Genomic DNA, 22,840 nt, shown 5'->3' on the forward strand with positions numbered 1-22,840 from the left:
TCATCGAACAATACTGCTGTTACTATGTACAACATTCTCCTGGTTCTGCTTGTTTCATTATGCATCAGTTCACGTAAGTCTTTTCAATAGGTATTTATTAAGTGCGTACAATGTGCTGGGTATTGTAGAGGTATTTCTCTATATAAAAGAGGTTGCACAGTTGATGGTAGGTTTAGATATTGTACAGTATATTTAGACTTGAAGATGATCCCTGATAGAGTTGTTAAACATAAATAGCAATCTGCTGTACGGCTGTTTTATAATGGTTTTTCTCTTTTTCCAAATCACAGGAACCACAAGCACCATGTGATGAGATTCACATATCCTGTCAGTACTGTTAGTACTGTCAGTTACTGTAATCTAAGACAAGTAATGCATCACAAGTGTGGGGACCAAGTTTTTCCTGATTATTTACTTTTATGACCAAAATTGAATGTATATGCTTTCTTAACGTTTCATCTGTGTGATTGAAAAGAGGTTCAAAGAATCAGACACACTTACAAGGCATCATGGGAATTTAAATAAAACACAACATTTATAAAACGCAAAATACTTGAGAAAGTCAAATGAGAAATGATAGTGATGTTTACCAAATAATGCCCAACATACAATTGGTAGAAATGTCCGCTATACAGGAGGACCCTATGTATTGTAGTTTGTATGATCTGAACAAGCATTAATATTGGCCTCTCCTGCCCTGCCACACATCACATGAGCTGGGGCCTCACGCAGCACAGAAGAAGGAACCTTCTCGTGACTTCTCACTATCCTCCTCTATCCTTCCCTCCATTCATCAGAGAAGCAGCCCCTCCCTTGGTGTATAATCATGAGCTTTCATACCAACTGGATCTTTTTCTTCTTCCTTCCCTTCAAGGTTCCCTCTTTTCTTTTTCCTTTTTATATTCTTCTAGAGTATAGTAAGGGGAGAAGAGGAAAGGAGGAGATTTCTCCTCCCCTCTCCCCTTCTCCATGCCTGTGCTGCTCAATTACTTTATTACCATCTCACATTGCAAAATTTATATGAAAATTCACTTATTACTCAGCAATGGTGGGCGATAGAAAAATTCCATTTGCATTTTTAACTCAGTATTAAGAATTCATATAAAATACCATGAAATTTCCATGTGACAAATTGTGTGGACAGTGTTATCTGATCATTCCTTACTCCTAGAATAAAGCCACTTTTGTGCAATGGGGAGAGCTGAGAGTATGCCCTTACAGATCTCTTATGTTGGGGAGGAAAATGTGGAAGAAGATTGAGGATGTCAGGGCTTAAACTTCAAGGTAGTGTCACTTGCCACCCCCACCCCAGGAAGCTCTAAATCCTTGAGTACTTGAAGCAGATACAACAAAGAAAGCAGGTGTTTCAGAACATGGTCAGGGACACAGACAAAAGAAGATGCAGTAGATAATTCTCCCAGCACCTGCTACTGGGGGGAGTAATGGAAGAAAAAGGCCAAGAGTGGGAATTTTCTTCCTTTACCATGCAAGGAAGAAAAAATTGAGCTTTATGGAGGGAGAGGGCGGCTCTGCTGACATTTCTCTTGAAAATCAGAACAAATTCCACTGGTAAGAAACATGCCTTTTAGGTTAGGAGGAGATTGTTTGGTCTAAGCCCAGAGTACATTTCACACAAAAATTCCCTGAGCAAATGGAAAAATCATGGATAAGTCTCTATTTTATTCACTTATTTTAAGGAAGACTTCAGCCACGGTCCTAAGGAAAAGTCCTAAACCTCTACAATTGAGGTATAATTCAGCACATTTCACCTTCTACTCCCCACCCTCTTCTAACTGGAGAGCTTTATTCCCCATCATAGTATATATTGAAATCAGAGTGTCCTTATGTCAGGCAGGCCAAGCATTTTAGGAAGACAGAATAGACAGAGACTTACATGTTCTACTTTTAAAAATGGATTTTTATTACCATATTTTGTTATGATTCCCTCTCAGTCCCTGTATTCTTGACTTTCTTTGTATCTCCAGTGCTTTGCACAGGGCCTGGCACATAGTAATAGATTAATACATTCTTGTTGACTGACTGATTCTCCCAGAGTGCTATCCCTTATAACAAAGATTTCAAAAAAAGAAAAGAGGAAGTTAAAAAAAGATTTAGCAAAACTAATCAATACATGGGAAAAAATCCAACATTATCAGCAATATCCCACAGTTATGGACCACTTCTCACACTTCTGCACGGGACTAGGGTAGTTGTCTTATGTCTCTTCTTGAAGGCCAAGCTTGTTCATAATTTCTCAATTTATTTCATGGTTATTGCTTGTTTATTGTTGTAGTTATTGGGTATGTAGTTTTCCTGGTTCTCCTTACTTCACTCTGTATCAGTTCATGTAAGTCTTCCCATGCTTCTCTGTATTCATCATATTTGTCATTTCTCACGGTATAGTTTTAGTCTATTACTTTTGTGTGCACCATTTGTTTAACCATTCCCCAATCAATAAGCATCTACTTGGTTTCCAATTCTTTGTTACACTTAGCATGTTTTGAGGATCACTGAGAACATTCACTTACTTAATACCCTGCCTAAAATCCTGAAATTAGAGATTAAGTCCTTTGGTTCTTAAGGACATCTCAACTGGTTATTAACAATCAGGGATGCTGATATTGGTCAATTTTGAGAAATAGATGAGAGTAAGTTCTTTAAAACTGAGGCTTTGATATATTTCAAGGATTCATAGGGGTATCAAGAAATGAGAAGAGGTCTAGGAAGGGAAACAAGGGGATGCTAGAGACAAACAGTTATGACTTCACAATTCTGTTGAGGATTATACCTGCCCTCATTCTAGATGTCAATTAACTCTCTTTCTCCCTCTTCTTAAATCCAGTAGGTAATATTTGCAACAAATACCTTAAAATTCAAAGAAGGGAAAGGTCATTGTGATCTAGGAACAAGTGGGACTTTAGCTTGACCCTGAGTAATGAAAAGAAAGTATATTGACATAAATGCCTGAGTTTGAACCCAAGTCTCCCTGAGTTCAAATTTTCTACCTCGGAGATGCCTCAAGAAGTTATAGATGACCATTCTGAAAAGCAATTTGGAACTATACCTAAAGGGCTATCAACCTGTGCATACTCTGATCTAGCAATATCACTACTAGGTCTGTATCCCAAAGAGAAAAAAAAAGGCAGGGGGAAGAATCTATTCATACAAAAATATTTATAGCAGTTCTTTTTGTGGTGACTAAGAATTGGAAATTGAGGGGATGTCCATCAATTGGGGAATTCCAAGCGACAGATGATTATAATGGAATATTACTGTGCTATAAGAAAAAAGGCAATCAGGATGATTTCAGAAAGACCTGAAAAGACTTACATGAACTGATGCAAAGTGAAGTGAGCAGAACCAGGAGAGCATTGTACATAGTAACAACAGTATTGTACAATGAACAACTTTGAATGACTTAGCTATTCTCAGCAATACAGTGATCCAAGACAATCCCAAAGGACTCATGATGAAAAACGTTACATGCCTCCAGAGAAACAATTGATGTCATCCAAATACAGACTGAAGCACACTATTTTTCCCTCTTTCGTTCTCTCTCTCCATGTTTCTTTCCTTCTCTCTCTTGTTTTCTTTCTAGTTTTCTTGCACAAAATGACTAATATGGAAGTGTTTTACATGATCACACATGTGAGATCCATATCAGATTTCTTATCAGCTCAGGAAGGGGAGGGAGAGATAGAATTTGGAACTCAAAACTTAAGAAAAAAATTTAAAAAATGAATGTTACAAATTGTTTTTATATTTGGGAAGAAAATAAAATATTTTTAAATAAAATAAAATATTTTTTTAAATATTTTTTAAAAAGGAGTTATGGATGATTTACTTTACAGAAGTAATAATGAAGGGTTCCTTTAAGTAGTGAGCTCCCTCTGGTATATTTAAGTTTTTGTTTCTATAACCTATGGCCCCGATCATCCCCTAAGACTCAGGGTTCACATAAACTAGATCTGATCTGGGGTCTGATCCCAAGAGGGTCATTATCTCTCTTTGGCTCATTGCCCTCACCTGAAGTTCTAGGGAAATCTCCTTATATTCTCAGGGTGTGTAGCTTATGCCTAGTTTTCCCCAAGCTATGTATGATTCAAGGTATCAAAGACGTATGATGTATGAAGAGGCCTTTATTTCACAATCGCTTGCCACAGAGGATAGAAAGGAGGAAGAAAACCCTTCTTCCTCTGCCCTACCCCCACTTTGCAGCATTTCAGAAGAAGGTATGTGGGAAAAGGGAAAGAGGGAAGCACACAGAAAAAGGTCAAGTTGATGTCACATCTCACTCATATATCAAAGGAGGGACAACTTCTCCAACGAAGTTTACTCTCCCAGGACCCCAATCAACCAATCATCTTGCATACCTTGTGTCTTGACAACAAAGTGCCAGTAGAACTGCCCACATTCCAGGAGGTGTCCCTTAGATGCCTCAAAGAGCCACATCCCATAATCTCACCACTTTGATTTGGAGCGATGCATCAGATTGATTTGTAACTCCTCTGACCAGTGACATCCCTTACGTTTATGTATATCACTACTGACAAAATGATCTCCATACAGTAAGAGCCTAAAAACTAATATATTCAGTTGTATTACAATCAACTTAAATTGAATGGAGACTTAGACTAGAGTAAACTAAAAAAAAGTTACCTTGTTAATTTTTTTTAAAAAGGGGGCAGTAGACCAAATAAGTTTGGGAATCTCTGGACTATTTCTTAGAGTCTCTCCTAGCTCTAACTTCTAGTCTCAGCTATTACTATCTGTGTGATCTTTGGCTTGTTTATTTGACCTCTGCTTGCCTCAGTTTCCTTATCTGTAAAATAGAGATAATAATAGTACCTACCTAACCTTACCTTGTTGTAAGAATAAAATAAGATAATATTTGTAATATTCCTTATAAATCTTATCATGCTATATCTAGCTATTATCATCATCATTATTATTTAAAAAACTAGGCATCAACTATGTACCAAATGATGGACAAAAGCAGCATGATATGGTGGAAAGGGCATTAATGGCATTAACTCTGGAGTCAAAGGATGTAGGCTCACATCCCACCTGGGATATCTGCTGCCTGTGTAACCTTGGGCAATTAGTTCATTTTTCTGAGCCTCAGTTGTCTCAAATGAGAGAGTTCAAGTAGACGGCCTCTGAGGTCTCTTCTGGCTCTGGATTGATTATCCCTGCTCTCAAGGAGTTTGTAATCTAGTGAGTTTTCAATTGGCCCCCTGCTTCTCTCTTTCGCTACTGACTGTGGGCCTCCCCTGACTTCCTGCTTCTCTTCCAGGCTGTTCTTCTGAACCACTGTCAAACTTTGATATAAACACTGGTGTCTTCTGGCTCTTCTCACTTGCCCTAACTACCCACACTGTGACTTCACAGGATCGTGCCGTTTTAGAGACAGAAGAGACTTCAGATCATTTAGTTTTCCTCAACTCCCTCATTTTATAGATGAGGAAACCGAGATGATGTGATATATCCCTGATCACATAACGAGTTAGCACTTCTCTTTTCCTAAATAGATTGTGAACTTTTAAAAACTGAGATATTCTCTTCTTGTAACTCCCATAACAACTAAAATATAATCAGTGGTTTTTGTTTTGCAAGGAAATTGGGGTTGTGACTTGCCCAAGGTACACAGCTAGTAAGTAGCAAATGTCTGAGGCCCCATTTGAATTCAGGTTCTCCTGATTCCAGGGCCGGTGCTCTACCCACTGCACCATCTAGCTGCCCCAACATAGTCAGTCTTTAGCAAATACTTGTTGATTCAAATGACTTTGGTGCCCGTATTGGAGACGGTTTGAAGTAGAAGCATTAGAGAATGCTGTGCCTCTGAGAAGAAGATGAAGTATAGATGAACCAGCTATAGACAGAGCAAGAAGGGACCTAAGATCATCCAGCCAGTGACTCTAGAGATGATCTGATCCAATCTCATCATTTTCTAGAGGAGAAATAAGTCTAGACTTCTCCAAGGTCATGCAGCTGGTAAACAATGTCTGGATGAAAGCCTGGCTGTTGCCTCACCACAGCACGGCTGCCTCCAATCCTCCTTGCTCTGTGTGCATGCAGACAAGAAGCTGCCACATCAGCTCTGGGAGCCTCCTTCTCTCTCATCATTTGACCACAGCTAGTAGAGGCTGAGCCAGGACATTCAGTCCCTGTGCCCCACCCTTGTAATACCCCTTCACCCCAGGTACTGTCTGAGACAGAGACAAAATCAGTCAAAGGATAAAAGCAGACACTGTACTATTTCCTCTGGCAGCAAGATTAGCCAGCTGAAAACATCCAGCTGTTTAAAGAATATGCCCTTCTGTTGTTAGTTGGTAAAGTATTTAGAGTAAGTAGAGGAGGAAATGGCAACAACTATTACTAATCCTGAGAGGCAGCCAGGTGGCCCAGTGGATAAAGCACTGGGCTTGAAGTCAGGAATACCTGAGTTGAAATCTGGCCATGGTAGCTGTGTGACCTTGGGCAAGTCACTTAACTTCTGTTTGGCTTAATCCACTGGAGAAGGAAATGGCAAAATACTTCAGTAGTAAAAAAAAAAAACCCTGGACAGTATTATCAGGCTATGGTCCATGGGGTCACAAAGAGTCAGACATGGCTGAAGAGCCTGTGGAGGGGAGAGAGAGGAAAGAAAGGGGAATGAGAACCTCCTTAGAATAGGACAGACTCTTCCCCCAAGAGCCTGGATTGACAAAGAGACTAGATTATCCAATGGCTTACGTCATTGCTGCTCCTTCTCTGGAGAAGGGACAAGAGGGCATCTGGCAGTTCTTTAAAAAAAGGCCAAACTTAGAGCCTCCTGCATTGTGGCACTAATATATTTTTTGAATGTGTTACAGACAGGGGTATGATTGTGAATGTTTAACAACCAGCTCCCTGTAAAGGGAAGCCACATTTTTAAGTGCTATTTGTATTTTTGGTGTTCATCCTTTACTCTCAAAGAGAGCCAATGACATCATAAAGAGGTCTTGACTTGCTCATAAATTGGATTTAAGTGAAGCAAAGCTGTTCAAAATCATTAGCTTTACTATCTCCTCCAGAATCATCAAAGTCCAGTGGCAAGACAAAAGTCAAGATGACTATAGATGGTCCAGGGTGCATTGAAATCTGCATTATTAACCTTTTAGTCATCACTTTCTTAAGTCTAGACAATCAACAAAATAATAAATCAAGCCCTAAGTTATAGATTTTTTTGGAGGGAGGCAATAATTATTGTTTACACTGAAAACTTAACAATGAGCTCTCATTAGCTAATGAGTTGGTTTCAGCACACCTTTGGTATGTGTAATATGTACATATAGGTAAGACTTCATAGGATCATACATCTAGAACCAGAAGGACCCTCAGACGTCATCTAGTCCAACTCTTTCACTTTTTAGATTAGGAAACTGAGATCCAGAAATATCACATGACTTGCTCAAGGTCCCAAAAGGAGTAAATAACAGATTCAAATCCCAGTTCGCTGCTTTGAATGGTTTAGTGGTAAGAGCCTTGAGCCAGGAGGAGTCATGAATGTGGGATCAGGTCCTGACTCTGTGACTAACTCATTTTGTGTTTTGAAGTAATTGGTAATTTTGACATTCAAGGCAAGAAATATAAAATATGATCCAGGGCAATCAGAAGGAAACAATTACTCCAGACAACTTTGTGATTCATCATGTGACTGACCTGTCATTTATTTATTGAGGAGGCAAATGGAGTCAGGTGACTTACCCAGGGTCACACAGCTAGTAAGTGTGTGAAGCTGGATTTAAACTTCAGGTTGTGACATCAGGGTCAGTGTTCTTTCCATTGCACCACCTAGCTGCCCCTGACCTGTGACTTCAACAGGCCAGGGTACTCTATAATATCTAGTATTTATATATCACCTTAAGATTTGCAAAACACTTTGCAGATATTCATACAAAAGTACAGCTACATTTTGTATTTAATCCTGGGAGATAGGTCCTGAGCAGGAAATAATTTTGTAAATCAACTTTATAGTTCATAATGTAAAAATATATTTGGTCCTGACTGATCTGTAATTTCAACAATACAGGGTACACCTCATATAACAATAATAGTTAGACAGCATTTATATAGTTCTCTAAGGTTTTCAAAGAGCATTACATATATTTTCTCATTTTTATATTTAACCCAGGAGGTAGGACCTATTTATTATCCGTGAGGATAAATGAGGCAAGCAGAAGTCAAGTAATTTGCCTAGGATCACACAACTACTAAGTGTCTAAGGCTGGATTTGAATACAGGTCTTCCTAATTCCAGGTTACCCTTCAACAGGAAGTCTTTTCCAATTTCTCTTAATTCTAATGTCTTCACCTTGGTGATTTCCCACCCCCCAATTTATCCTATAACTTGTTTGCACACAGTTACTTGCATATTGTCTCCCCTGTTTGACTGTGAACTTCTCCAGAACAGGGACTTTTACCTTTCTTTGTTTCCCTAGCATTTGGCATAGTGCCTCATACATAGCAGGTGCTTCATAAATGTTTATTGACTGAGTGGCAACTCACTAACTCAGGAAGCTGCCTCTGTGGAAACTCCCTAGTCAACAGGATTTCCCAAGGCAATGAGGGGTTGTTACTTGCTATTATGTGTAAGGAGTAGAACTTGAACCCAGGTCTCCCTTACTCCAAGACTGTCATTTTATCCACTCTACCACATTTGCTTTCTTGAAAATATTAAGAACTATTAAGCCAAGTTCAGCCAAAGAGAAGAGGAACTAGAAATTGCTACAGTGGTTTCTCCGTTGCTGGAACAATGCACGTGTTCAGTTTTTGCACACTCTTAAGTTCTGGTACCCTGGCACAAAGCTCCAATCACTCTTTCCTGGTTACTGGTAAGACCAATTAAGCAAGCTGCTTTATCTCTCTCTGACTTGGTTTTCTGATCTGTATAATGGGGATGAGAATTCTTGCCCTGAACGGGTGTTATAAAAATGAAATGAGTTCATTGCTATGAAAGGATTTTGAAGGGGAAAAAAAAGAAGAGGAAGAAGAAATAAGAAGTTATCTCTTCAAATGCAAAACAGGACCCATATGTTCTGGGTTAACTTTGGCAGAGACAGAGCTTATGGTCAAAGGAACTTGGTGGAAATGATTTTAAATGACAGAGTCCGTGCATGTGATGTTAACTTCATGCAGTGCAAAGCATAACCTGGATTAAAAAAAAATTATTCCTTTCTTTTTTGTGCTCTAATTCTCCCATAACGTTGTGTACTTGGAGACGTACCATAGCAAAGTCCTGGGACTTTTGAGACGGTCCCTAGGTGTGCAAGGGGGCCAGTGTACTGGAGGCGGAGAGAGCAGGTTTGAATGTCATAAACGCACCATTCTGTCTTAGTAATTGTATCACAGTTGACAGATGCTGCAGCGGTCACGTGACCAGACCATGACCTCATAGCTCCCTAGCCTCCTTCCCTCGCTCCCTCGCTGTCTCCCCTCCTCCCTCCGCGGAGAGTAGGCGTGGAAGGCATTTCCACTGTACAAGTTGGCAAGTTATTTAAAGGAGATGTGGGAATTTGGAAACTCACAGATGCTCCCTGAGAGGAGAGACAGGCAAAGACATCCATAAATCACTGCTTAACTGCCATTTTTTTTTTGGCCTAGGCAGGGGCGGGGGTAGGTAGAGATGCTTCTGTCCCACTCCAAAGTGGGACATTCAACAAGCCTTCACGGACCACCTTCAGCGGATTTCTTTTGGGAATCTGATCCCTCCGTGCAGCGGTGTAGAGCCTAATTGGGGAGATAAGACTCAGCTATGAAAAAACGTCAAAAGTACAGGACAGGCAGCAATTAGGGGTTTAATTTGTGATTCAGACACTAAGGGTTCTTTTCTGAGCCCCAGATTTGAGCAAGGATGCTGCTAATCTCACCAGAGTGAGGTGACCAGGATGGTGAAAGGCCTGAAGATCATTCATCTGTCAATCGATATTTATTGAGGGGAGCAGCTAGGTGGTGCAGTGGATAGAGCACCAGTGCAGGACTCAGGAGGACCTGGGTTCAACTCTCACCTCAGACACTTGATACTCACTAGCTGTGTGACTTTGGGCAAGTCACTTAACCCCAATTGCCTCATCCTGGGTCACTTCCAGTCATCCTGATGAATATCTGGTCACTGGATTCAGATGGCTCTGGAGAAGTGAGGCTGGTGACCTGCACAGCCCTTCCTCACTCAAAACAATGTCAAGTACAAGTCATGTCATTATTTCTCTGATGGCATGGTCTTCTTCGACAACAAAGGGCAAACACACATTTATTGAGGACTTACCACATGCTTTCCACTGTGCTGGAAATACAAAGACAGAATTGAAATAGTCCCTGCTTTCAAAGAACTTACCTTTTGAGGGAACTAGGAGAAAGGACAAGATGTACATATAAATAGCTACACAAGGAGATGGAGATCCCACAAAAGGTGGGATGTTGGGGAGGTCCAGAAAAGACTTCTTGTAGAAGGTGATGCTTGAGCTGTCTGGAAGAAAATCAGAGTTTCCAAGAAGTGGGAATGAGGAAAGAATGTTCCAGTCATGGAAGACAGTCCATGTCCATGGAGGACAGTCTACAAAGAAGAGAGATGGAGTATTTTGGCTGAGACTGAGGGCAGGAAGGCCATTATAAGGTTGTGGAGGGGCAGAATGTGTAATAAGCCTGGAAAGGCACTGTAGGATAGGCTCAGGTTGTAAAGAGCTTGAAATGGCAAATCATTTATATTTTATCCTAGACATAAGCCATTGGAGTTTATGGAGTGGACAGGGTAATTGTAGTGACAGATAACCTCCATCCAATTGCTTGTCATAGTCTGGAAGTTAGAATACTTCCTCTGCTTGGTGTATTGGTTCTTGCTTAATCCCTGATGACACTCACTGGAGTGAAGGCAGGATGGGGTGGTCATAAGTGACATGGTCAGATTTATGCTTTAAGACATTTCTTTGGTGGCTGTGTGAAGGACAGATTGAAATGAGGAGAGACTTGTGGCAGGGACACCCATTAGAAGATACTGCAGGAAGTAGGGGTTCCCCCTCACTGTAGTCTTTATGTTATAGATTAGATAACCACTCATCAGATGTTACAGAAGAGATTGTTTTCCAGTATAGGTTACATTCAATGATCTTTATATGCACACACATATACATACATATACACATACATATGTATGTATATATAATTTGCTTATTTATATATCCATATATACATGTGTATATATGTATATGTATGTACACACATATATACACATGTATATGTATACTTGTATACATATACATGTATATATATCTATATATACTTGCAACATCTCAGTTTCAATATATCATGGATTAGCATAAGAAATTAAATGGGAATCTTCTGGGAGTTTTGCAGAAGTCACTGATGAAACATAAAGACCAGGAGACAGAAAAAGGTTGGAAATGTTTAAAATATAAGTATAGTATTGTATGATGTCAACATATTTTATCATTTAATACCATAATAATTCAGATTTCTTCTCTGGTATGAAGGGAGGGCCAACAAATTTTACAAAGATTTTCCAGATGAGAGGGCACCAGGCCCCTAGCCCACAAGATATGGAGGAGGTAACTGTAGTGACAGATAAGCTCCATCCAATTGCTTATCGTAGCCTGGACAGTTAGTATACTTCATCTGCTTGGTGTATTGGTTCTTAATCCCTGACTTGACTTTCACTGGCCAACCTTGAAAAGCTGATAAATAGCTCTATAGGAATGAATGAATGGATGGATGGATGGATGAATGAGTATTCTTTAAGCACCTACTATGTGCCAAGTATTGTGTTAGTCCCTAGGGACAGAGATACAAAAGTGGGAATCTCTCTGTGGAAGGAGTTTGTGCATACACTTTAAAAAGTTTATTGATATATTTTGTTTTTATATAACCTACATTTCCCAGTGTATCCTTCCATCCCACGAGTCCTCTCTTAAAGAATAAAAAGAGACAAAAAATAAAAACACAGTTAAACCAATTTGTGAACCAAAGCTGACATTTATATGCAATGTTCTACACCCAAAGTTCCCTACCTCTGCAAAGAAGGGAGGAGCTGCATTCAAATATTTCTTCCTTGGTGTCAAGCTTATTATTATACTTTTGCAACAGTTTCCATTGTTTTGTTAGTTTTCTTTCCATTTCCATTATTGTAGTCATTGTGCATATTGTTTTCCAGGTTCTGATGACTTTGCTTTATCTCCCATACATCTCTATTCATCATATTCATAATTTCTTAATACCATTCCATTAGGTGATGAAGATGTTAAAGTGCCAAGCTTGGAGTCAGGAAGATTTGAGTTCAAATTTAGCCTCAGGCACTTACTGACTTTGTGACCTTCTGCAAGTCACTTAACCACTGTTTGCCTCAGTTTCCTAGAATAATAATAATAGTAGCACCTTCCTCTTAGTATTGCTGTGAGGATGAAATGAGATAATATTTGTAAAGTGTTTAGCATAGTGCCCAGCACATAGTAGGTGCTTGATAAATGCTTATTTTCTTCCTTCCATCCTTCAGGTGTATGCCTAGAAGTGTGATCTCTGTATTAAAGGCTATCGTCATTTTAGTCACTTTCTTTGCATACATAAGTCCTAATCAACTCCTAGAAGGGTTGGACAATTCATAGAGCAATTTACATTCTAATATGGGGAAATTACACATGGAAGAGTGGAGGAAAGATAGTTCTGGTTTCCAGAGTTACAGGGATGGTAAACAGAATTTTCCAAAAGTAAGGGTAATAATATTGGTCTGAGTATAGTCCTCAGAGCAAAAGGTGGAAAACACTGTGGGAGTGGTTGATGCACACATGGTAACAGGACTGGAGAGGAGATATAGACATAGCTACCAACGATGGTGGCAACCCTCTACATTTGGCCAGCCTGATACAATACCTTATTTATTGGTAGCTACTTATAGCTGTGCTTCTATCTATTTCTCCCTAATTTTGTCCTTATAAAGTGGACTTTCTGAACCTAAATGTAAGTCTTTATGTTTATCTCCATTAACTTTCATTTTATTAGACTCATCCCAATCATTCCATGGAGAAGTTTTTGCATCATGACAGCTATCCCATCAATGTGTCAACTCTTACTCTGAGATGTGTGTAATCTGCCAAATGAGAAGTATCCTATCTATGCTATTATTCAAATCCTTGATGAAAATGTCAAAGAACTCAGGGTCAAAGATAGATCTTTGGAGTACTCCACTAGATACTTCTTTCCAAAGAGATACCTAGTCATTAATGACTACTTAGAAGATCCCAGATTTACAGCTGGGAAAGATGTCAGAGACCTTTCAGTCAAATCCTTCATTTTACAGGTGAGGATGTCAAATCTCAGAGAGGCTAAATGATTTGCCCAAGATCACATAGAGAATAAACATCAGAAGTGACATTTGAACTCATTGCCCTCTGACTGCAGAGCTCTAGCATCTTTCCACACATGATATTGCTTTTCCCCCCCTGCCTAATCTTTCAATGAGTGCTGAATTTACCTAACTGTACTATAATTTAGCTCAGTTCTCTCCATGATGTTCATGCCAAGGATAGAATGAGAGACTTCATCAAATGCTTTTCTAAAATCTGGGCAAACTATATCTATGGCATTCCCCTGACTGATCCATCTGGTAACACTGCCCAACAGAGGAGCTGAAACCTCACTTATGACTTGACCTATTCTGGAGGAAGCTATTAAAGCTCTTAATGATGAACACCTGTTTTGCTTCATAAATCATGTAGTTAATAATGTATTCTAGAACTGCATCAAATACTTAAGGCAAACTTACTGGCCTTTAGTGAGCTTCTAACAACCAATCCATGCCTCTTCCTTTCTTATTTCTTCCTCTCTTACTGTGTTCCCTTTATTTTGGGATGATTTAGGTGAAATCCTACCTGAGGTTTCACCCAACTCAGAGATGCTAAGATTTTGTAAAGATCTCTTGCCCCATTGACCACAGAATATTGTGCAGGGCAAGGATTAATGACAGAGACAATGGGTAAAGGTTATATACTCTTTTTGTAGCTTCCACAACTCCTCTTTATAATAGATGACATGCTCTTGGATAGAGGTCACTTCTTCTTGAGAACAACTATGGATAATCTGGGGGTCTGCCCATTTGACTTTTTTTTTCTAGGAGGGAGGGCTCCATGGAGACCTAAGCCCGTGCACACATATCACCGTGTCCTGGTGTCCTGGAAGGCTGTCTAGACAAGGTGGCCCAATCTAGTCCTGAAAATTTTTCTTCAGGGTCCATTTTCTCTCTTGGATTCTTCCTGCTTTGATAAGAACTTTATTCCCTGTCTCATTTTCCTTCCTAGATTTACAAACATTTAGAGTAGACTAAGTAGTCAAAAGATGGCCATACTAAAAGTGGAGATATCTTAGTTCCCTATCAACATGACCAGCCTCTAAATGTAGTGGCAGTTTCCTCATCATCCCTGAAACAGGGATATCCTGCCTCCATGACTTTACTCACACAGATCCTTCTATATTCTCCTCCCCTTTTTGATCCATCCTTCAAGGCCTATCTTAAACTTTTCCTAATTATCCAGCTACATAGGGATTTCTCTCTCCTGGCTTCCTACTACACCTGCTTCTTGCACCACCCATTAGCTCTCATGCACTATTCTGTGTTGTTAATTATTTTATGTGCTCCTCAAACAGTCTGTAGACTCTGTACTTGTACTTGGCAAAGAATCAAAGACTCTCAAAGTTGGGAGAAACTTCAAAGAATCTCCAGCCCAAGATATGTCTCAAGAATTCCCTCAACAGAGATAGACCTACATATACAAAAAATATTTATTGCAGCTCTTTTTGTGGTGGCAAAGAGTTGGAAATTGGTGGGATGACCATCAGTTGGAGAATGGCTGAGCAAATTGTGGCATATGAATGTAATGGAATACTATTGTGCTATAAGAAATGATGATGAGGTAGATTTCAGAAAACATGGAAAGACTTGCAGGAACTAATGCAAAGTGAAATGAGTAGAACTAGGAGAACATTATACACAGTAACAGCAACATTGTGCAGTGATCAACTATGAATGACTTAGCTCTTTTCAGGAATGCAATGATCCATGACAATTCCAAAAGACCTATGATGGAAAATGCTATCCACATTGGAGAAAGAACTGATAGAGTCTGAATGCAGATTGAAGAATACTATTTTCACTTGATTTTTTCATAGGTTTTTTCCTTTTGTTGTGTTTTTTCTTTTACAATATGACTAATATGGAAATATGTTTTACATGATTACATGTATATACACATATATAACCTACATCAAGTTGCTTGCCATCTTAGGGAGAAGAGGGGGAGGGATGGAGAAAATTTGCAAGTCAAAATTTTATTTAAAAAAAGAATGTTAAAAATTGTTTTTTACATGTAATTAGAAAAAAATAAAATATTATTTAAAAGAGGAAAAAAGGAATCCCCTTAACATTCTCAATAAATCATCGCTGATATTTGCTTGAAATCCTACAGTGAGAGGGAAACCACTATTGGGGGACTAGGACAATCCATTTATCATTTAACCAATTAACATCTCCTCTCTATATATTAACCCATTAACACCAATTAGCTCTTCCAAAGGGGGATTGTTTTTTAATGTTATATTAACATGTTTCCTAGCTTTAAAGGAAGACAGAGAGTACAGTGGTAACTCCTAAGGCATTCGTGTAGAGTCATATTTAAATATAAATGATGTTTTTTGCCCTCTGAATTATAATGTATAATGACAAAATTATCACATTCCCTAGAGTTCAGTGGAGAATAGCTATTGAGATCAATATGAAATCTAGGGTTAGGAGGGGCCAAGGTTATTTTATTTGTCTTCAATGTTCTACAATCACTTCCATGTATCTTAGATTTTTTCCCCTCCCAGCTCCACAAAGGGGAATATTTACCTCAAAAGTATAGAAAAGACCAAAGTGTAACAATGACCTCCCAGAGTGGGACACTCTCTCTCTCATTTATGCACTCACCCCACCAGGGGAAAGTATCATGAAAGTAATTGCTTCAAAGTAGCACTCCCTACACCCAGAATGGCAAATAGCCCCTTGCCTGCCTGGGGCCCGCAACAATCCCTAGTGTATGTGAAACAGATAAAATGTAATTGGAAATATTTAACAAAATAAATAAAAATGGAATAAAACAAATAATATTAATAGGCATTTTTCTAAGATAACGTGAAGTGCAGGTTCTATTTAGTGACCTTCTCTGAGTTTAATACTACTGCCCTCCCCCCACTACTTTGTGACCTTGGGGGGATTTTTCTCCCTTTGCAGAGTCACTATCAAATTCAGTTCGAGGTGTGGCATATCCCTGTATAGCCCGTGGATGAGTCTTTTCCTCATTAAGTTACCCTGGCTCTTTGCTGAGTTGGGTGCTTCTAAAGGTTGCTGCAGCTCCAAGCAGATTCTTCTCCCAATGACAATTGCTGGATCCCTAATGGTCTTTCTAACCCTTCAAAGCTTATAAGGTCACAACCAAGTCAGTTCTCTCTAAGATCAGGAAAGAAACAGAGATGCCTTGTATCCTTAGCCACATGGTTGCCAGCCAACTAGCCTTACAGGCTCATAGCAATTCTTGCCTCACTGGCTACTGGGGAAGAACTCAAGAGTTCCTTTACTCAAACTTTTTGCATTCATGCTCAGATGCTGCGCAAATTCCAATGAAAAGGCTTTTTGTCATAACAAAATAATCAGGAAATAAGACAGAAACAGTCAGAGGATACCTGTGGGAGTTCTGAAGTGGGGGAAAGGTCCTCCACTACACACACTTAGAAACAGGCTCACCATGCATCAACGTGGGTTGGTGTCAGGCAGGGTGTGTTGTGCATGCTCTAAAAAGTGAGCACTCATTGGCCATTCCCCCCATTACATAGACAATTCATTAAAATCTGGAGGCTGTTGGCAATAGCTTGGAAAGTGCAAGTATAGTCATAAGCTATGGCTCCTCCATGACCCAACAGAGGTTGGTCAGTCCTGTGAATGTCCCCATCAAGGACTTCACTGGAGAACGAGGCTCTGATAGAGTCCTGTCTTAAATCTGGCACATCAAAGAATAGCTCTTGCCTACTAACGCCTGGTCCTCCTCCAGATTTTACAGGAAACCTCCAGGGCTCAGCCATCAGGCATATAGGGTCGATTCTTAGTAAAACTGTGATGTCTTTGGATTCAACACTAGACTAGACTTTAGAAATGAAGCTTCATGGTGCAGTAGAATGTAGACTTAGAGGGTTGGCTTGGGGTTCAAATTCTTGCTTTGCTACTTCTTTCCTCTGTAAGTAAACTAGTCTCTCATATGTGTATAGGAGAACTTATGATAATACCTAGCATTTACATAGTACTTCATATGTGTTAATCTCATATGTTCCTCATAACAATCCTGAGAGGTAGGTGCTATTATTATCCCCATTTTACAGATGAAGAAACTGAGGCAGAGAGAGGGAAAGTGACTTGCCCAGAGTCACACAGATTGTGAAGGTCTAAAGAAGAATTGGAACTCAAGTCTTCCCCTCTTAGGAACCTAAGCCCTCTTTTTAAAAATATTTATTATTATTTAATTATTTAATGATTAATGCATTAATTAATGTTATTAATAAATAATAATTAATAAATTTAATAATTTAAATATTGTTATTAGTCTAAGGGATATGGTATTCAGGTTGAAGCTAACTTCTGACCACTGTTTCATTAATGGGGGAAATAGCCTGACTCCTTCTCTACCAAATACCAGTTCCACAATGAATACCCATATACTAAACAGCAAAGAAACCTATTTATACAAGATGGTAGCCAATAGAAATCAAAGAAAACACACACAGACACAGAAACACACATGTATGTATATGTGCTATATGTATATAGCTTTCCCTTTGGTCAAATTTTTGTAACTGAATCACAGAGGTGATTTTTTTTTTAACCCCTTCCCTTTTTTAAAAGAAATGCACTCTAAAGGTTTCCTATCTAGAGGACTCTTGAAGTCCAAATAATTCTGTAGTAATGGGCGTTATCACCTCCTAGTCAATCTGCTTCTTATTACATCTAGTCTAATAGATTTGAGTAAAGAGGGCATATGTGTGTATGTATATTTTTTTATTTGTTTGTTTGTATCACAATACAGAGTAAAGGAGCTCTCCCATGGGTAGCAAGGACTTCAGCTCAAGAAGGAGAAAGTGTCCTGGAGCTTACCCTAGGGGAAGTTCCCCGAAGTTTTTAGTATAGAGCTGGGGATAGAGACATGATGTAGATTCCCAACTCCTCCTATGTTAGCTTCCTCTGTGTCTTTTCTTTCAGAAACCTGAAGTGAGGTTGGAATCATCATCCATCCTCTCTAGAATCTGGAAGGTAGATCTCTCTCTCTCTCTGAATCTGTCTCTGTCTCTGTCTCTCTCTCTCTGACTCTTTCCCTGTCTTTCTGTCTCTGTCTTTCTCTTTGTCTCTGTCTCACTGTCTCTCTCATAATAAATAGATAGGTATCTATCTATCTATCATCTGTCTACCTATCTATCTATCTATCTATCTATCTATCTATCTATCTATCTATCTAATCTATCTCCTTGTCTATCTAACTATCTTGACAGCTAGACAGTGCGCTGGATACCATGCTGGGCTTGGAAGTAGAAAGACTCATCTTCATTCGTTCAGATCTGGCCTCAGATACTTACTAGTGGTGAGACCCTGAGCAAGGAACTTAACCCTGTTTGCCTCAGTTTTCTCATCTTTAAAATGAGCCAGAGAAGGAAACAGGAAATCATTCCAGTATATTTGCCAAGAAAACCCCAAATGAGGTCATGAGTTGGATAGGACTGAAATGACTGAACAACAACAAAATCTATCTAGATTCCAGATCTTTCATCCTTTTCACCCCACTCCACCTGTACAAATTTATTGAATCTCAGCCTCATGCCTTCAGGGCCTTGCTGGGTGGCTGCTTTGCTGATTTATGGTAAGATAATTCAAGGCAAGGTGTTAATGGTTGATAATTAAAGTCTTACTCTTCCCTTTAGGTGGATTTATGTTTTAACGGGGAACAAAGCCTTAATAGTGGAACTTGAGGAGGTGGCAGGCTGGGGGAAGAGCTGGTTGAGGCTCCTGGGCACCTTCACATAACAACATACGGGCACCAGCCTGCTCTGCTCAAATATGAGGTCTATCCTGCTTGTATTAAATACACCTGACTTGTTTAACTCCTCAGTAATTCATTGATTCTAAAGGAAGAAGTCATTCATTTAGGAAATATGTATTAAATGGCTACTTGGTATAAGGAGAAGGTACGTTGCTACTATTAGGCCTATGGGAAATTGCATGGTAGAATCTGTGCACATATATTGGGGATGGAAAGGTAAAGGGTGAAGGCTGATGTCCTGGAGGTATCCAAGAGCCAGGAAGCCACAGCAATTATTGCAGTGCATCTGGACATTTGAAGATGTTACAGATTTGAGGAGAAAGGGCCTATTCCGGGGTCTCTAGTAACACAGGACAGCTAGATAAAATAATAATAATAAGAGCTAACATTTATAGAGCACTATCTATCTATCTATATCCACATATATATGTATATATATACATATGTGTGTGTGTGTTTTCATCCTTCATTGTTGAAGAAGACCACGCCATCAGAGAAATAGTGACATGACTTGCACTTGACTTTGTTTTTGAGAGAGGGAGGGCTGTGCAAGTCACCAGTCTCACTTCTCCTCCAGAGCCATCTGAATCCAGTGACCAGATATTCATCAGGAAGACTAGAAGTGACCCAGGATGAGGCAATTGGGGTTAAGTGACTTGCCCAAGGTCACACAGCTAGTGAGTGTCAAGTGTTTGAGTTGAGATTTGAATTCAGATCCTCCTGACTCCTGCATTGGTTCTCTATGCACTGCACCACCTAGCTGCCCCTATATATGTATATGTATATGTACATGTATGTATATGTATATGTATGTATGTATAGCAGGCACTGTGCTAAGCACTTTTACAATTATCTCATCTGATCCTCATAACAACCCTAAGAGGTAAGTTTTAGTATTATCTCCATTTTACAGATCAGGAAACTGAAGCAAACAGAAGTTAAGTGACTTGCCCAAAGTCACACAGCTAATAAGTGTCTGAGGCTGGAAATGAACTCAGGTCTCCCTGACTCCAGGCCTACATTGTCACCTAGCTACCCCAAGATCTTCCAGCCCTAATTCAACCACTATGTGGTTTCTTCTCCTTTCTTCTTACTATGACAGTCACTGCTGCTCTCTTCCTCATTCCCTATTTAACTTTATGGACTCCTTGCTCCCATTGCCCTATATGTTTTCCTTCTCTCCCAGACATTATTAAATCTTGGCCCTAGAAGCTAGAGCCATTTTCCCTCTAAAGTCCATTTAACCTTGTCAGTTCCCTACACTCTCTCTGACCTTTAAATGACAGGCTTCTCTTGGGTGAATGAATTCTCCCCTGCTTCTAAGTGATCCTGAAAAGTCACATTTAATTAGATTCCTATAAACCTCAACTGATCCTAAATTCCCTAAAAGTCCTTTTCATAGTAACCTACAATGAATCCTTTTGTAAACTGGAGAAATTATCTCTTAATATATCTTTCCCTTTGGTCAAATTTTTGTAACTGAATCATGGAGGTGGTTTTTTTTTAACCCCTTCCCTTTTTTTTAAAAAAGAAATGCACTCTAAAGGTTTCCTATTTAGAGGACTCTTGAAGTCCAAATAATTCTGTAGTAATGGGTATAATCACCTCCTAGTCAATCTGTTTCTTATTACATCTAGTCTAATAGATTTAAGTAAAGAAGGCATATTCAAATTAATCCTGATACCTCCCTTGATCTGGGATTTACCCTTCATTTGAGTGAGATTTAGAGAATCCAGGACAAAGGTCTGAAAGAGGGAAGGAAATGTATGTTCTATTGAGGCCTTTTCCTTCTCCTAAGACACACACTCCTGACCAGGCACAGGTAACCCACCACTGGGGACTGGGAGAGAGGGAAGCAGGGATGAACCCATCCAAGCATGGGAAGAAGTCACTAAACACCTATTAATTTCAGATTTGCTTGTATGCATGGAGGAAGCAGAGTTGCTTGGATTAGTTTGAGGTGTGGAACATTTAAAGATTTTACTTCTTTATTGTCTCATGGCTCAGAAAGAAGCAACATGTGTCTCCAAGAGGTTGTTCCTTTGGAATCCTCCTGTTAGAAATAATAAACTGTAGCAGTCCTTGGATCTATGCACAGCTTGACTGCTATGGGTATTCCCTTCACCAGTAAAGATCATATCCTCAACCACGCCTTCTCATTCCATGTAATGCTTAGTTTTTTCTTTCCACCTTCTTTCCTTTAGAGAACCTTCCTCTGGTTCTTTTCATATTTCAGGTGCATCAATGTAACAATGGAGCTGGCCATTTGTTATCCCTCATTTTTGCTATCTGACTGGCCCACCTTCTTTTCCAGACATGTGTGTCCTCAGCAAAAGACCCTCAAGGATTTTTCCATTGCTCTTTGGGTGGTTTGTAAATCTGACGCTAATATGATCGTGTTTCATGATTTTCAACCAGATAGTGCTAACTCATGAATAAAAAGATGGCATTTAGTATTATAGAAAAGCTTAGAATCACTCTAAGCACTATGTGTTTCCCTCAGTTCAATCCACCTTCATCTTCTCACCTGATTAATGATTTCCTTTAATAAGCCATTTTCTAAAGAAATAAAGAGTAAAGTTCTCCAGATTGCACGGTACATGGGAATAGGATGCAACACATGGCCAATAAAGAATCATATAAGAGAAATGGGACACAAAATGTCATCAGCTATGTGATAGGAAAGTGGAGAAAGTGAGGGATACAAAAGACAGACTGCATGCTCCATTGGTATCCATTCAATGGATGGCTATATCTAGAGGAAGATTCTGAGTACACTGGGTAGATCCCTCTGTGAAGAATTCTGGGGGGACATAAACCACAGCCACACATGGTGTATGTGTTGTGATCTGCATAGCTGGAGGGAGTACGTCTGTTGAAAATGGACTTTTAGGAAAAGTGTCAAAGTATCTTCATAATCATACATCTGACTGAAAGATATAGAGAATATGAGTTCATTGTGCTTTTACTTTTTAGAAAACATTTGACTAAATAGAACAAAATATTGTTTTAAAGCCTCTTGAGATGGAGTCATAGGATGTAACCAACTTGCTCCTTCTACAAGCAAGAAAACATCCTCTGAGAGCAAAGGTCTTGGGATTTAGAGCTAGATTTAGAGAATGTGCCCATTTCTCCCCTTCTGGAGAAGAGGCTAGAGAGCAGCAGAGGTACAAGTATTCGTGATTCCTTCAGGAGGGAGAGTGGCAGAAAGTTTGTGTTTGTGCATAGCACGCCACCAATCCTGTCCCCAAACAGAAGATATGGGAGTTTCACGTGCTTCTGCCCACACTCTCCTAGGGAATTCCTGGATCTCAAGTTCTGGAATCCAGCCTGAGAGAGAGAGAGAGAGAGAGAGAGAGAGAGAGAGAGAGAGAGACAGAGAGAGAGAGAGACAGAGAGAGAGAGAGAGAGAGAGAGAGAGAGAGAGAGAGAGAGACAGAGAGAGAGAGAGAAATTCCTGAGCAATACCAGTCTTTGGGTTGTTAACTGGCTGTTCTAAGTTCAAGAGTTCAGGGAATCTAGCATTCCAGAGAAAGAATTGGCATTTCCTGGGTGGCATCAGACTTAGAATTACTTCTTTAGCAATCTCAAGTTTGGGAGTTCATGGATCCAGCCTTCTAGAGAGAGGAGAAACTCATGCCATTCTCTTAGCTGAAGAGAATCACATACATGGTCATCACATCTGGAGGAAGGACAATGGACTGAAGC

General features: G+C 39.6%; 2 long non-coding RNA genes across 5 annotated transcripts in view; one reads left to right on the forward strand and one right to left on the reverse strand.

The window, feature by feature from the left end:
• LOC140521054 (uncharacterized) overlaps positions 1-22,840 on the reverse strand; it is a 54,318-nt gene that overhangs the window by 27,287 nt on the left and 4,191 nt on the right. Inside the window, exon 2 of one of the 4 annotated variants that reach the window (XR_011972768.1) lies at positions 10,354-10,485. The exons of the other annotated variants lie outside the window; for them this stretch is intronic. This is a non-coding gene — a long non-coding RNA (uncharacterized lncRNA). The remainder of the gene's footprint in view (positions 1-10,353; positions 10,486-22,840) is intronic. 4 annotated transcript variants of the gene reach the window in all.
• Positions 1-22,840, forward strand: part of LOC140521055 (uncharacterized) — an 84,911-nt gene that overhangs the window by 26,263 nt on the left and 35,808 nt on the right. The window lies entirely within an intron of this gene.

The sequence above is a fragment of the Notamacropus eugenii genome, chromosome 1 (genome assembly GCF_028372415.1).
Source record: "Notamacropus eugenii isolate mMacEug1 chromosome 1, mMacEug1.pri_v2, whole genome shotgun sequence".
Classification (NCBI taxonomy): domain Eukaryota; kingdom Metazoa; phylum Chordata; class Mammalia; order Diprotodontia; family Macropodidae; genus Notamacropus; species Notamacropus eugenii.